The sequence below is a fragment of the Macrobrachium nipponense genome, chromosome 22 (genome assembly GCF_015104395.2).
Source record: "Macrobrachium nipponense isolate FS-2020 chromosome 22, ASM1510439v2, whole genome shotgun sequence".
Taxonomy (NCBI): domain Eukaryota; kingdom Metazoa; phylum Arthropoda; class Malacostraca; order Decapoda; family Palaemonidae; genus Macrobrachium; species Macrobrachium nipponense.
In genome coordinates this window covers 38,003,263-38,016,757 of record NC_087213.1, presented here as the reverse complement: position 1 = coordinate 38,016,757, position 13,495 = coordinate 38,003,263, and the positions used below count along the sequence as shown (strand labels likewise).

At 37.0% G+C, this 13,495-nt stretch overlaps 1 protein-coding gene across 1 annotated transcript in view; it reads right to left on the bottom strand.

Annotated features, from left to right (window-relative positions):
- Window positions 1-12,318, bottom strand: part of LOC135198378 (suppressor of tumorigenicity 14 protein-like) — a 173,504-nt gene extending 161,186 nt beyond the window's left edge. The window contains exon 1 of the mRNA XM_064225926.1: window positions 12,181-12,318. The gene's annotated coding sequence lies outside the window, so the exon portion shown is untranslated. The remainder of the gene's footprint in view (window positions 1-12,180) is intronic.
- Between the last annotated feature and the right edge of the window lie 1,177 nt (window positions 12,319-13,495).

Below are 13,495 nucleotides of genomic sequence, written 5' to 3'. Positions count from 1 at the left end.
TGTGCTCAACCGTAAAGTTACCCGCAAAAGAGTAAATCCTGACCTGACTAGTGTTATTCCTATATTGTTCAAAGATCATCAGATACCGTATGTAACAGCCTTAGTTAATCATCTGCAAAATTCAGGCGCAATTGAATGGAATGGAGAAGGAGACCTGTCCCACCCGCTTAATGGATATAGCATTTTAGATGTGGCTAGAGAATTTCAAGGGAATAAGAGGACGGATGATAGCAACATACCCAGTTATAATTATGTAATCGAACATGGAGGTATTAGTGAATGGATGGTGAAAAATACCACTATAAAAAGACAGATAGAAGCATGGCACAATTCGGTTAAGAAAGGAGGTAGCAGAACAATGAAGAACAGGATAGCAAAGAAAAAGGGGGATGTTTGGCTGCCGTATTGATGAATCACGAAATTATCAGAGGTGGACCCGTTCATTCCTGCAGGTGTGATAAACTTTCGAAGGGAGCAGTTGTATCTGCGCATTGCAAAATTATCAGAGATGAACCTGTCCAATCGTGTGGCCGTGATAAAATTTTTAAGTGGGCCAAAGCTTAACATGAATCATGTTCGAGATGGCTTTTTCACCCTGCAAGCTGGTTTTGGGGAGTTTATCCAAGACCAAGTTCAAGAAGGAGTGTTGCCTGGTTGTAATCACTAACTGTGTAACATGTCGAAATTATGGATTAGTTGAAGACATCGTGAGGGTTTACCCTTACGCTGACATCGCAGGTCACCATTACAACAGAGCCGGGACTAGTTACACTTCACTCCATCACCATGGGAGAGTAGGTACCACTATTCTGACAGCACCCGAGGGAGAGAATACATTCGATGCTGAATAACTCGACCTTTCCATCATCTTCTCGTTGTTAACCCAATATGGAATTGGTGCACCCATGGAAGACAATGAATTCGCCAAATTGAGTATAATGTATTCTAAGGATGAAGACCATGTGGAAAGGTTGTGGAACGATACGAGAGAAATGAGATACAATCACTTCTATTCAGCATTGAAGAGTTTAAAAATTCAATTAAAAAAAGTATTGTTAGATGTGAAATATGTCCTATTCCCCGCAGGGATAGGACAAAGTGGTCGTGTGAACTGTTTAGTTAAACCGATACGTACCTGTGATTGTCTCCTTTGGCGAGAAGATGAAACGCCACGGAAAGGTCACATGTATAGTTGTCAAGGAGTCAGTTTTATCCTTCATGGAAGAGAAGTGTGCGGGAGATGTGCAGTTGAAGGATTCATTTTCCAAATTGAGACGTTTGGAAGTGATGGACACAGAGAAATTAAGCCTCGGGGTTGAACTACGTGTAGCTGTGTGACCCTCTTATGCAAAAAAAAAATGTTTGCCGACCTGTATATGTACATGTGTATGTATGTATGTTCCATTATTTTGTATAATAAATACAATTAATTTTTTTATACTTTTTATTCATCCCTTCTAAGCTGTGTGGTATATATGACCTCAATAACATGTATTGCCAGCATTGTGTGTTCAGCATGTGTAACGATCACATCGTATATGTGGATAGTGGGGTGTGCCTAGATTTTTTTCCTGAAAACCGACAGTGTAAATTTATAAACAGCTTGGCCACTCCCATAACTCTATCAAAAGATGTAGAATATGAATTAGGTGCCATAGGGGTTACACCCAAATGAGTACTACACCGTCACACCAGAAGATGAAGATTTCACACTACAGTTTAAAGTCATCTTTAATCAGAGTTCGACAACCCGCTCATATGCTTTCACATATGTTCCTGCTGTTGGCTTATTAGTGGGGGATGTGAATATATTGACTAGAGCACTCAATACAGACATTACAGAACAACTGGAAACGTTTTACGGTTCATACATTTGGGGTGTTATGCATAAGGATGGGTTATTTTCATGGGATGATGATTTGAAGAGGATGAGCCTCGCATACGTGAATGCTGAGGTTGCGAAAGTAGAAGGAATTGTTTCAGTTGTAAAGTTTAGTGTTAGGGCTGTGCATTTATTGGGATTTAACAAAGGAGTGCAATACATGTTTTATGGTGTGGGGGTGTTGGGAAATCATCGCTCCAAAACTCCTTATCTCGATGATCACATATTGATTTCGTTTACTTATATTCAAACATTATTCAACCCTCATTGCTGGGTGATAAAACGGTAAATATCCTGGACTGTTTCACATTGGAATGTGGACAGGGTAGAGGTTCACATAACGCAGTTGATAAACCTTTAAATACATAATGTGGTAGATTACATTTCCATTGGTGTGACCAATCAGAAGGGGGAGGACATTAAGTTTATTGAAGGTAAAAGCATGCCATGCACCCTTCATATAAGACCTAAATGAGTGTAGTTATGTGCAGTACTTCACCAGATGACGGGTGAACACATTATAATTATGTGTGAGCAGTCTAGGCTGCTTAGACAAGTACGTGAATAACTCAGCGTCCGGGTTTGTGAATAGGTTACCTGCTCCTATATTCCTACCAGGAGTTTATTATGCTGTAATATCAAAAGATGACGAATTCTCCCTCTAGTTTGTTACCAAACACGGTAAAAATAAGCACACCTATATCTAAAGACTAACGATGTAAAGACTGGTGAGGGCGCTTAACAAAGATATTTTGGAACATTTAAAAGTATATTTTGACAACGAATACAAAAATGTTTTCAACAGTAATGATGTATTTGGTTGGGATGAAGACAGCAGGAGCATTATTATCCCTCATGTTAAGAGGGGGAAGATTGGGGTGGGGGACATTAAAAGTGTGTCCATCAAATTCAGTAATAAAGCGGCCAGATTGCTTGGTTTTTAAAATAATACCACATACAAAGTTTACGGCCTTGATGCGGTGAATGCACATCTCTCGGTTGATTCCTTACCCGATAATTGCGGTGTAGATTATATGTGTGCATACACTAATATTGTTCAACCGACTGTTTTTGGAGGGAAACTAGTAAATATATTGGATAGTTTTACATTAGAGAGCGGCAAAGGGAAGGGAATACACTATACGATATTCAAAGAGCTGAACACGAACATTCTAGAACATCTTCACCGACCAGAATGTAAGGCGTATTCATTTCAATAACAACTCGAGCGTCACCTGTGTGCTTCATATAAGGCCCAGATAGGGAGGTATGTATAAAACCTGCATTCTTTTCCACCTTTACATTATTCACTTTCGTGAGCTCATGTAATTAAGAACGCTCAAACGAGCACTCTGCACAATATTCAAGGGAGGGATTAAAGGTTTTTTTAACAGGTATGAGGGTCATCTTCACCCCATTCTTGGAGGTTGAATTTAAAACGTTGTTCTTGCCTGAACCCTTAAGAAAGGGAGTGGGGTCTAGAGGACATTTTGGTTTTCTATCCAAGTCATAGAAGAGATGGAGGCGTATTTTCACCCATGGCCGGCATTGCATGCAGGGTAATCATCCCTTTCCTGTTCAATGTTGCCAAACCTTCAGTTAAAGAGTTTGAGAAGTAAATATAACAAGGATGTGTATGATCTTTAATTCATTCACCCTTTGTCAGCGGGCATGCACACACGCATTCCCTCCCTCTCACAATTTTGTGAAATGGCGGGTGTGGTTCCCAATGTGCTAGGGACGGGAAACAAGGTTCCCGTCTCTCCATATATCACGGGCATCTCAGAATTGTTCCCGAATGTGAACAAGCGTAGGATTATAGAAAGTTCAATTATTTCAAAGGAAAGGTTGGATTTCACACCTAGCAAATATTCTATAAATCAAATCCTTAGTGATCACTATATTGAGTTTCGTATTAATGGTGTCACAGGCTCCTTCTTGGATTTGTTGAGTATAGCTTTGGAGTTGTACATCACAGTGGTTGCCGGATGATGCACATGTTGCACTCGTTAACAGTATAAGCAATACGCTTTTTAAACCAGTTTCTGTCTTTGAACGAGAAGTTGGTGGAATCGTGTCCTGTTTTTAACTATCATACATAAAAATGCTCAAGAGTGTGAAAACCAGTGCACTACTGACTTTTGGTAAGAGTGGGTTTTTCCACTATGATTTTCACGCCAAGCATGGTGTCACACAAACCTATACAGCCACTTCTTTCAGACAGACAAGTAGGTGGGAAGAGGGTAGTGAGCTCCGTTAAGACTGGAGGAGTTCATACATACTTTCCACTCCTTATAGATCTAGCGAGTATACTAGACATGTATTTATTGGATTCCGTGGATTTGAGGATAAGGCTTGAAATGGCCAATAACAACTGGGTGATGGGCGCCCACACTGACACTCACTTAAACGATCTGAATATTGAAAAGGACAAGTTGTGAATTGATCAGGTTACCCCCCCTTATAACGTTATGTCTGCTTTTAACGCGGATCTAGCGGTTAGCCCTATACAATATATATTTTATAAGACTTTACATAAAACATACGTTATTGGGCAGAATGAGGATTCCATTTTAATAGATGAACCTTTCAACAACTGTATACCTGAAAAGATTACGTTAGCTATGATTGGTATGCAAACGTTTTCTGGAAATTATGTGGCTTATAGTTTGTACTTTGGTGCATACGACTTCAATAGCGTGCACATCACTGTTAATGGGAATACATTGTATAATATCAACTGTCATTTTCCTAATACTGTCACACAATTGTTTTACGAGATGCTGAAGTCAATAGGAGGTGGTCATGATAACCTCATCACCTACGACAATTTTAAAAGCGGAAGGGCTGTTTATGGTTTAAGCTCGTCTTGGAAGAGGTTGAAGATTCAATGCCGGTTGAAATTTCAGCTCGTTTGAAAATATCTATAAAGCTGGGAGCAGTTGCGTTTCATCCTTGCATGATTTTATTGTTCGGAGACACCAACGGTATTTTAACAATTGATTCGGATAGAGCCATTCAGTGTGATGTTAGGGGTTAGGAGTGATGGATACAAAAGAAATTGAGACTGCTTTATAAGGTTCGCTAGGGAGTGTTATTAAATATTTAGGTGTGTTCGCTTTGGATGAAGTGAGTACGTTCATAATACCTGCGAATAGAAATAAACCGTTAGTTTTTATATCTAATACTCTCCCTTCAACTTCTAGTATTGACGTTGTTGGACACTGGGTGTGTTTTTATATTGACTGTTCAGCTAGGGATACAATCTTCTTTTTTAACAGTTATGCTATAAACCCTAATATTTATTCAGGCAGCTTCTCGACTTTTCTATGCGCAAATTCAGGATTTGTCTTTCGCCAGTCCATACGGCAGATACAGCCAGATCATTCATACAAGTGCAGTTTTGACACTGTTTTCTTTGTTCACTGTACGAGTCATAGAGGGTTGAAACAAGTTTTGTTGTTAATGAACGTTGTCACCGTGTCATTTGGAAAGTAATGACAAGTGGGTGACGGAATACTATTTCAAGTGTTTCAAAAGGGTGAAATGTTCTCATTGGAGTTCTGGTGGTAAACTGGCCGTCACATACAAGGAGTGTATGCATTCGTTAAATAAAAGGTAATAATCGTTTTTTTGATGTTGTTAACATACATCATATAATTATTTTTTTTATTTCTTGCAAGCGTTCGGTTCTTCTAAGTCCCGTTATTTCTCTTCCTTAGGATGAGCAGGAAAGGAGGGGTTGTTCTGCACAGGGCACAGGCGGAGGACGAACGTCAAGCGGTACAAGATAATGAATTTAGAAGATTGTGGTTTTTTATTGTAAAATTGTTAAGCAATTTGAGGTTGGTGATAAGGAGTTGTGGCGGTATTGTTTTTTAATGCATCTCGGGAGAAACCCGTGAATCTGACACTTGTTAATATGTACCGGTTTATGTAATAAAAATATGTGAATAGTCATAATTGGTTTTTATTACCCTCATTCTTTATTGTTCAACCTCCAATAGCGTTTCATTATGTTAGGTTATGGAATTTATAAATCTTTGCACTCATACTATCACGTGATATGACATGTTGTGCACCTGGCAGTGAGTCACAAAGAGACGGTGACTGTTGTGGGTGCTTATCAGCTGCTTATCTGAATTTGAATGGAGTTTAGATATCTTTTCGTATTCATACTATCACCTGATATGACATGTTGCGCACCTGGCAGTGAGTCATAAAGAAAGTCAGGTTAAGGGAGTTATAATTTATTTTACTCATATTCATATCTTTTCATATACTCACTCACGTGGGTTAAGGGACTTAGAATTTGTTCCTCATATTCATATTTTTCATATACTCATGTGGGTTGGGTTAGATTAGGTTAAGGGACTTAGAATTTTTTCCCTCATATTCATATTTATGTGAAATGGCGGTTTTTTTGTCCGAATGGTATATCTTAGGCCAAAATGGGGTTGGGTATTTCATGTGGGTTAGGTTAGGTTAGCTTGGGTTACCTTAAGTTAGCTTGGGTTAGGTTAGGTTAGGTTAAGTTGGGTTAGGTTAGGTTAGGCTAAGGGACCTAGAATTTGTTCACTCATATTCATATTTATGTGAAATGTTGGTTTTTTTCATCCATATAGTATATCTTGAGCCAAAATGGGGTTGGGTATTTTCAACGGGTCATCTGTAGAGAATATCTTGAGCCAAAATGGGCTTGGGTATTTTCAAGAGGTCGAGCGAAACCATGGTTCTCCTATCCGAAGAGTTATTCATGAGCCAATTTGGGGTTCTTTTCTGAACTAGAGTGAAATATTTTATGGTTTTCCTGTGGAGTCGTTAATGGTCAACGTAGATGAGGTTAAGATAAAGGCAAGCTTATGGGGTTTATCACCTGTGAACCGAATTGGGGGTCGGGTTTTGAGGTTGAGCCGAAATGGGGTCTTTTTCCCCACTCAAATAAATAGATAGGTAGGTAGTTTAGTTCATCTTTATTTCATATCTAAGATACAAAGATATAAAAATTACAGTGATATAAAATACACTCAAGTCGGAATAGTATATGCCTATTTACATGAAACATGCATGATTAATTACTTTTGTACATATATCTTCAAAATGCAAAAAACCAAACTGAGATAGAATACCTCACAAAACTTTCATAGCATTCCAGTTATATTAGCTTTCTAAAATTCACGTTACTATTTTAGATGCAGTTTCGGAAGAAAACATGTAAAAAAGCCTTGACAGGCAACATAAGCAATAGCTTAATAAAATACATAACTATAATTAAATTATCTATGTACATGAATCTACCATATTTGCTACCTTTAGGATCCTGCGCCCTTCTATTGTACCCTGATGAGGTGTATCGACAATGCATGAAATACATTTGACCCTCAGGGGGCTATAGGTAAGTCACTGTTTTGCTGCGTTTGGTACAAGTTCCTTGGGGGAAATGCCTGGTTTCATTATCTGCCAAGAGGCACAACCACTTTCACCTGTTTCCATTTCAGATAACCCTTCAATGCTCGTAGGTAGGTAAATGACGGATGGCACCCTGCTGTGATAATGACCCACTTGTCCATAGAAAGCATGGATACAGGACATGCAGTATGGATGGTAGCCATTTTACCCTCCAATGTCACCTCAGGCATGACTCCAAGTTTCAAAGTCACTCATCTGATAATTTGACCCATGTTCCTCAGCCAATAAACACCTAGGTCATGCCTAAGGCTATGCTGTCCTCTGGTTGCAAAGAACCAAAGGAATGCTAAGTCTGCCCTCAAAGGAGACCTACCAAGGCCTTACTAAAAGAAACCATCACTAGAATAGGCAGTTACTGTTGAGAATTGTTCTCACTAAGAAAGACTCCTCCTAAGATCTCTATATCTCTGGATGGCAAGCTAGACAATGATCCTTGCCGTTAGTTGAAGTCCTGTTGTTTTTCCACTTTCCTCTGAAAGTCAGCATTCTCTCCAACCAAGATTGGGCATTCCAAGTGGGAGTCAGAAGGACCCAACGAAGGAGACCCAAATTTTAAGCACTAGAGACACAGGAGTGCGAGTATCCAGCAATTTTTTTTTATTTCACTGGGGCTCAAGGCCTAGGTTGAGGTTGGAAGTTGAGCCTTATGGCATAGCAATCTCAGAATTACTATCTGTTATTCTGGTGGGAAACTTATGTTATTGAGGGAAGAAACATTACCCTATCTCATATTTTTGCCATAAGCATCTTGTCATGTCACAGTACCTCTCAACCTTTTTTGTCCCGTGCACCTTTTCACAATGTATTCCCCCCTGGTTGAGAACTCTAGTGTATGATTGTGTAATTAATGCATGTCTTCCATGAAGTTGATGAATAAAGCCTTCAGCTATACCTACTTATCACAATAGTTGGGAAAGTCCTTGAATAGAGTTGTACTCTCGCCGATAAGTTGCAGACAAGAGCTCCTGACCTCTGCTGAGTGCTCAGTAAAATGTTGAATCAATGGCAGTCATGGCCAGCTAAATTGATGAGCAATCATTCGTCATGAAGAAAATGTGTTTATGTGCATGATCACATTGTAACAGAAATTGCTCACTTTTGTAACATTGCTCATGTGCATTCTCATGTAAATCCCAACGTACTTGGTTGCAATAATGAAATGTAACTTAAACTCTCTATGGAATCTTTGAGATATAGAGGCCCATGATAAAGCATATAACAGCTATATATTCTTGTAGGATAAGGAATTTATGTAGGGAATGTGTCTGACTTGAATTAATGCATGTTTGACTAACTTAGATTTTTGGACACACATGATGAATACAATTAGGAATCATAGTTCGATTCGGTAAGTTACTTCAATTGTGTCAAAACAGAGTGGTAGTTCCATGTTACTTTCCACGGATACAATAGTCAATGCAATTTGTGCAAGCGTAACCCAATATATGTAAAATTATAAGTTAATTCTGACTGAAAGCTTGGCAATTATGTACAATGCTAGAAGGCAAAATCACACACACACACACACAAACACACACACACACACACACACACACACACACACACACACACCACACACACACATATATATATATATATATATATATATATATATATATATATATATATATATATATATATATATATATATATATATATACATATATATATATATATATATATATATATATATGAATGTCTTTTACTCTAATAACAGTATAATATGAAGATGAAAGGCCCATAAAACACTTTAACGTTGCAACCATACATTTCGAGCACTTCCTTCTGTGCTCCTGATCACTGGTAAAGTATGGACATAGGGTGTCTTAAAGAGTATATATATATAAAACATATGTAGGTGTGGCAGTAAGTCACTGTTGGTGACCCAGGAATGGTGGAAATTAAATTATTCCCTGGTGATTTTTGGCCTCATTAACTTCTGTCTGGTGGTCGGATGTTCTTGGACACCTGATTTCCAGTGTCCTCCAGACAAGTTCATATTGTTGGTTTCATTGATGATAGCATATTCCAGCATCTTCCCTTTGTACAGACATCTACTTTTGAAAACCCGTTTCGCCCCACTCCAGTTCTTAGTATGGCCTTTGTCCCTAATATGTAGGAAAATCCCCGAGTTCTCTGATGCATATCGCACTCATCTTTTGTGTTCTGCTAATTTGTGCGAAATGGATCTTCCGGTTTCCCCAACGTAAATCTCATTACAATTACTGCACGGTATCTTGTAAACTCCGGTTCCTTCTCCTCTTTTATTTAGGTATACGTTAATGAGCGAACTCCTGATGGATTTGGGATAATGGAAATTGAAAGTATTATTGGACCTGAGGTGTTCTGTGGCATTTTGGATGTTTTCATCGTACGGAATTTTTATTTCATTGCTGAAGTCTATTTGTCTATTGTGAGTCGGATCTCTATGGTATATTGTATTCGCTTTATTTATAGCCTTCTCGATAATGTATGGTGAGTAAAGCAGTTGCATTAGCTGGTGGCGGATCGTGTTGAATTCTTTATCTACGTACCCATTTGAACATATTCTAAGCCCCCTGACCATGATCTTACGGATACATCGTGGTAACTTAAGAAATGAATACATGAAAAAGCGAAAGTGGTTTTCCTGAATACTGTGAACTCATCTCTATTCTGTTCTCTTATGATTAGCACGTCTAGGAACGGCAATTTCCCGTCCTTTTCCCATTCTGCTTTAAATTTTATAGTCGGAACTAGCGAATTTAGTTGATTGAAAAATTCACTGAAATCTCCCAAGCTATCATCCCAGTATGTAAAAAATATCATCTACGTATCTAAAACAGATCATATTGCGGGATTTCATAGGAAACAAAATTTCTGTTTTGAAATATTTCATGTATAGTTTGCTAAAAGGGGCGATAGGGGACTGCCATGCTACAACCAAATTTGTGTTTGTAAAAATTATCATTAAAGAGAACACGTTGTTAGTTACACAGTGGCTGATTAGTTTTATTGTTTTGTCAATACCAAGAGGAAAATGTTCTTCATATGGTTATAACTTCCTCTTTAGAAAGGACAACACGTCGGCGATCGGGACTGGTAAATAATGATCCGACGTCAAGGCTGAGCAATTTGATTATATTTGTTGGGATATCTGAACTGTCAAATTTTTGTAAAAATCCTTTGCATTTTTATTGTGGGAGGATGAGAATGTTCCTAGAAAGGGCGATAATAGGTTTGTAAGCCATTTGGATATTTTATACATGAAAGAGCCCCTACTAGATATTATGGGGCGTAGAGGAATACCATCTTTATGTGTTTTTGGGAGGCCATAAAAATAGGGGAGAAAGGGGTTAATTATCTTCAATGACTCTAGTAATTCTATGTTCTTATTATCCCCTATGATTCTGACAGATTTGTTAAACTGGGTAGCAATGTTTGTAGTGGGATCTTTCGTTAATTTATCATAGGTCTCCGTGTCATTTAAAAGTTCATGAACTTTACTGATGTAAGCCTCCTTATCTAAGAGAACTATTTTCCTGTCTTTGTTTGATTTTGTGATTATTATATCCTCCCTTCTTAATCTAACTAACGCATTTTGGAAATTTTTCGGGAGCGAATTTTTGTTGTTGTTTTGCTCCAAGACATTTCACAAAATACCTTTGAGACTTGCGTCTTTTTTGTCATAGCTGTTTTTTGCAAAATATTTATCAAAAGCAACTAAGAAATTAAGGTTACTCTCGTGACCTGGTTCTAGAGCGAATAAAATGCCAAGATTTAAGACCGTCTGTTCTTCTGCAGTGAAGGATGGTTAGAGGTTCAGCACAACCCAAGATTATCCCAAACGCTGTTCCTAATTAGCAGAACAGATGGTCTTAAATTTTAGCATTTCATTCGCTCTAAACCCAGGTCCCGCGAGTATGTGTGTACTTTTATCATATATATATATATATATATATATATATATATATATATATATATATATATATATATATATATATATATATATGTATATATATATATTGCAAGTGCATCTCTCTCCCCTATATATATATATATATATATATATATATATATATATATATATATATATATATATATATTATATATATAATATGTGTGTGTATGTGAATTTTTATCACACCGTGATTTATATACATACATTGAGCTACAAATTTAATCTCCTTTAATATCCAATATCAGATTGGATATTAAAGGACATTTGTAACTTAATGGATACGTGTGTGTGTGTGTATATATATATATATATATATATATATATATATATATAGAGCTCGATGTATGTATATGAATCACGGTAATGTGATATTACATATATATATATAATATATATATATATATATATATATATATATATATATATATATCGGGAAATTTGCATTTTAGTATAAAATATCAAAATAGTCCCGTATCCGTCAATTCTCAAAAATATCCATCATTTCCATTTGTAACTGGTGTTATTCAATGCACAAACATTTTGGGCAATGAACAGAATTAAGTTTGTCATTAAATTATACCTGAAGAAAACGAAAAACAACAATGTGACGGTAACCTAATGCGATTTCCACCTTCTAATTCATTTGGTATAGTGTTTTTTTTTTTTTTTTTAATATTTCTTCTATGGTATGTATAACAATGCAAGGAAAGCCTTATCTATTGATAATAGATCTAGCCTAACGGACTCGTTCTATATGAGCAGATATCCAACGCAGGAATTTATCATTTGTTCGGTTGATGGTTAACTGCAGTATTAGGGTTCCAAGTAAATTTACTCACAAAATAAAAAACAAAAAATAGATAAATAAATAAAATTAACAAAAACTTACTTCTCCGTGACTTTTGCACGATTTCGGGTACTACGAGAAGAAATTATCTGCTAATTCGGAGTGCTAAATGTTGGTTGGCTACACAGTCCCGGCTGTCCTCTTCCACGGTGTCCTTTTCCAACAACTGTACTAGTCACTGTTTCAGCGGTTACTAACCCCTGTACGGGAGACGGGCTTTGGCCCCGCCCCTGCCCGAGATTCTCCTGTTTCTTCTAACGGTATCTAACGCGCAGAGAGAAATATGCAGAGAATGAAACTTTTGTAACCATGTATGGTCATGACTAATCGCCGATATTTTATCTTTGTTTTACTGGAAGGGCTCAAGCATGGTGGCGAATTCCTAATCAAACTAAACACCAGGTTAAATGGAGGTCTATACTTGGTCTCTGAAGCTCCTGAATTAAGATTCATTAGCCAGATCGGTTAGACTTCATTGCTTTTAATGTGTTGCTGTACTTTCTCTTCCACTTCAATTTGCTGTTATTGGTTGCTTTCCTACAATTATATATATATATATATAATATATAATATATATATATATATATATATATACATATATATATATATATATATATATATATATATATGTGTGTTGTGTGTGTATGTATATATATATATGTGTGTGTGTGTGTGTGTGACTTTTTTAATATTCATCGTTAAGAACATGTGACCAAGAATGGGGCGATGCCCCTTCAGGCCATAGCGTAAAGCAGTTGTATATTTTTTTCTGGAAATGTACGGGATTATTACATATATATAAAGGATGTAACTGACGATGCAGTTTTAAATGCATTTTCTCATCGCTTTCATAGGATTTAAGGCTAACTTCTAAGGTATATATATATATATATATATATATATATATATATATATATATATATATATATATATATTATATAAACTTATCGATGACCTCTGAATATTTACTGCATTCGAATTTGCGCTACTGATCAGAAACTGACATTATTAATGATACAGTGATGTTTTTGGTCAGGAAGTTAAATGATTTGCTTACCAGAAATTGTAGATGACAGAAATCTCCACATCACCTAAGTGCACAGTGGCTGCTGTCTTTCTGTTGTTGGCATGACTGCATGTGCTAAGCATGTGCGTTTATTTGCATACATTGAAACTTGAGGTCAGCTGTTCGTTAGCTGAAACACTCACCTATGCAAAGTCAAATATACGTAAATTAGGCGAACGGCGTAAAATTCCTAAGGGAATGGTAAAAAGAAAGGGACATTCGGAAAAAAAGAGGTCTGTAGCGGAAATGGAAGGAGGCACAGCATGTCCATGGAGAAAATTCTTTTAGCCA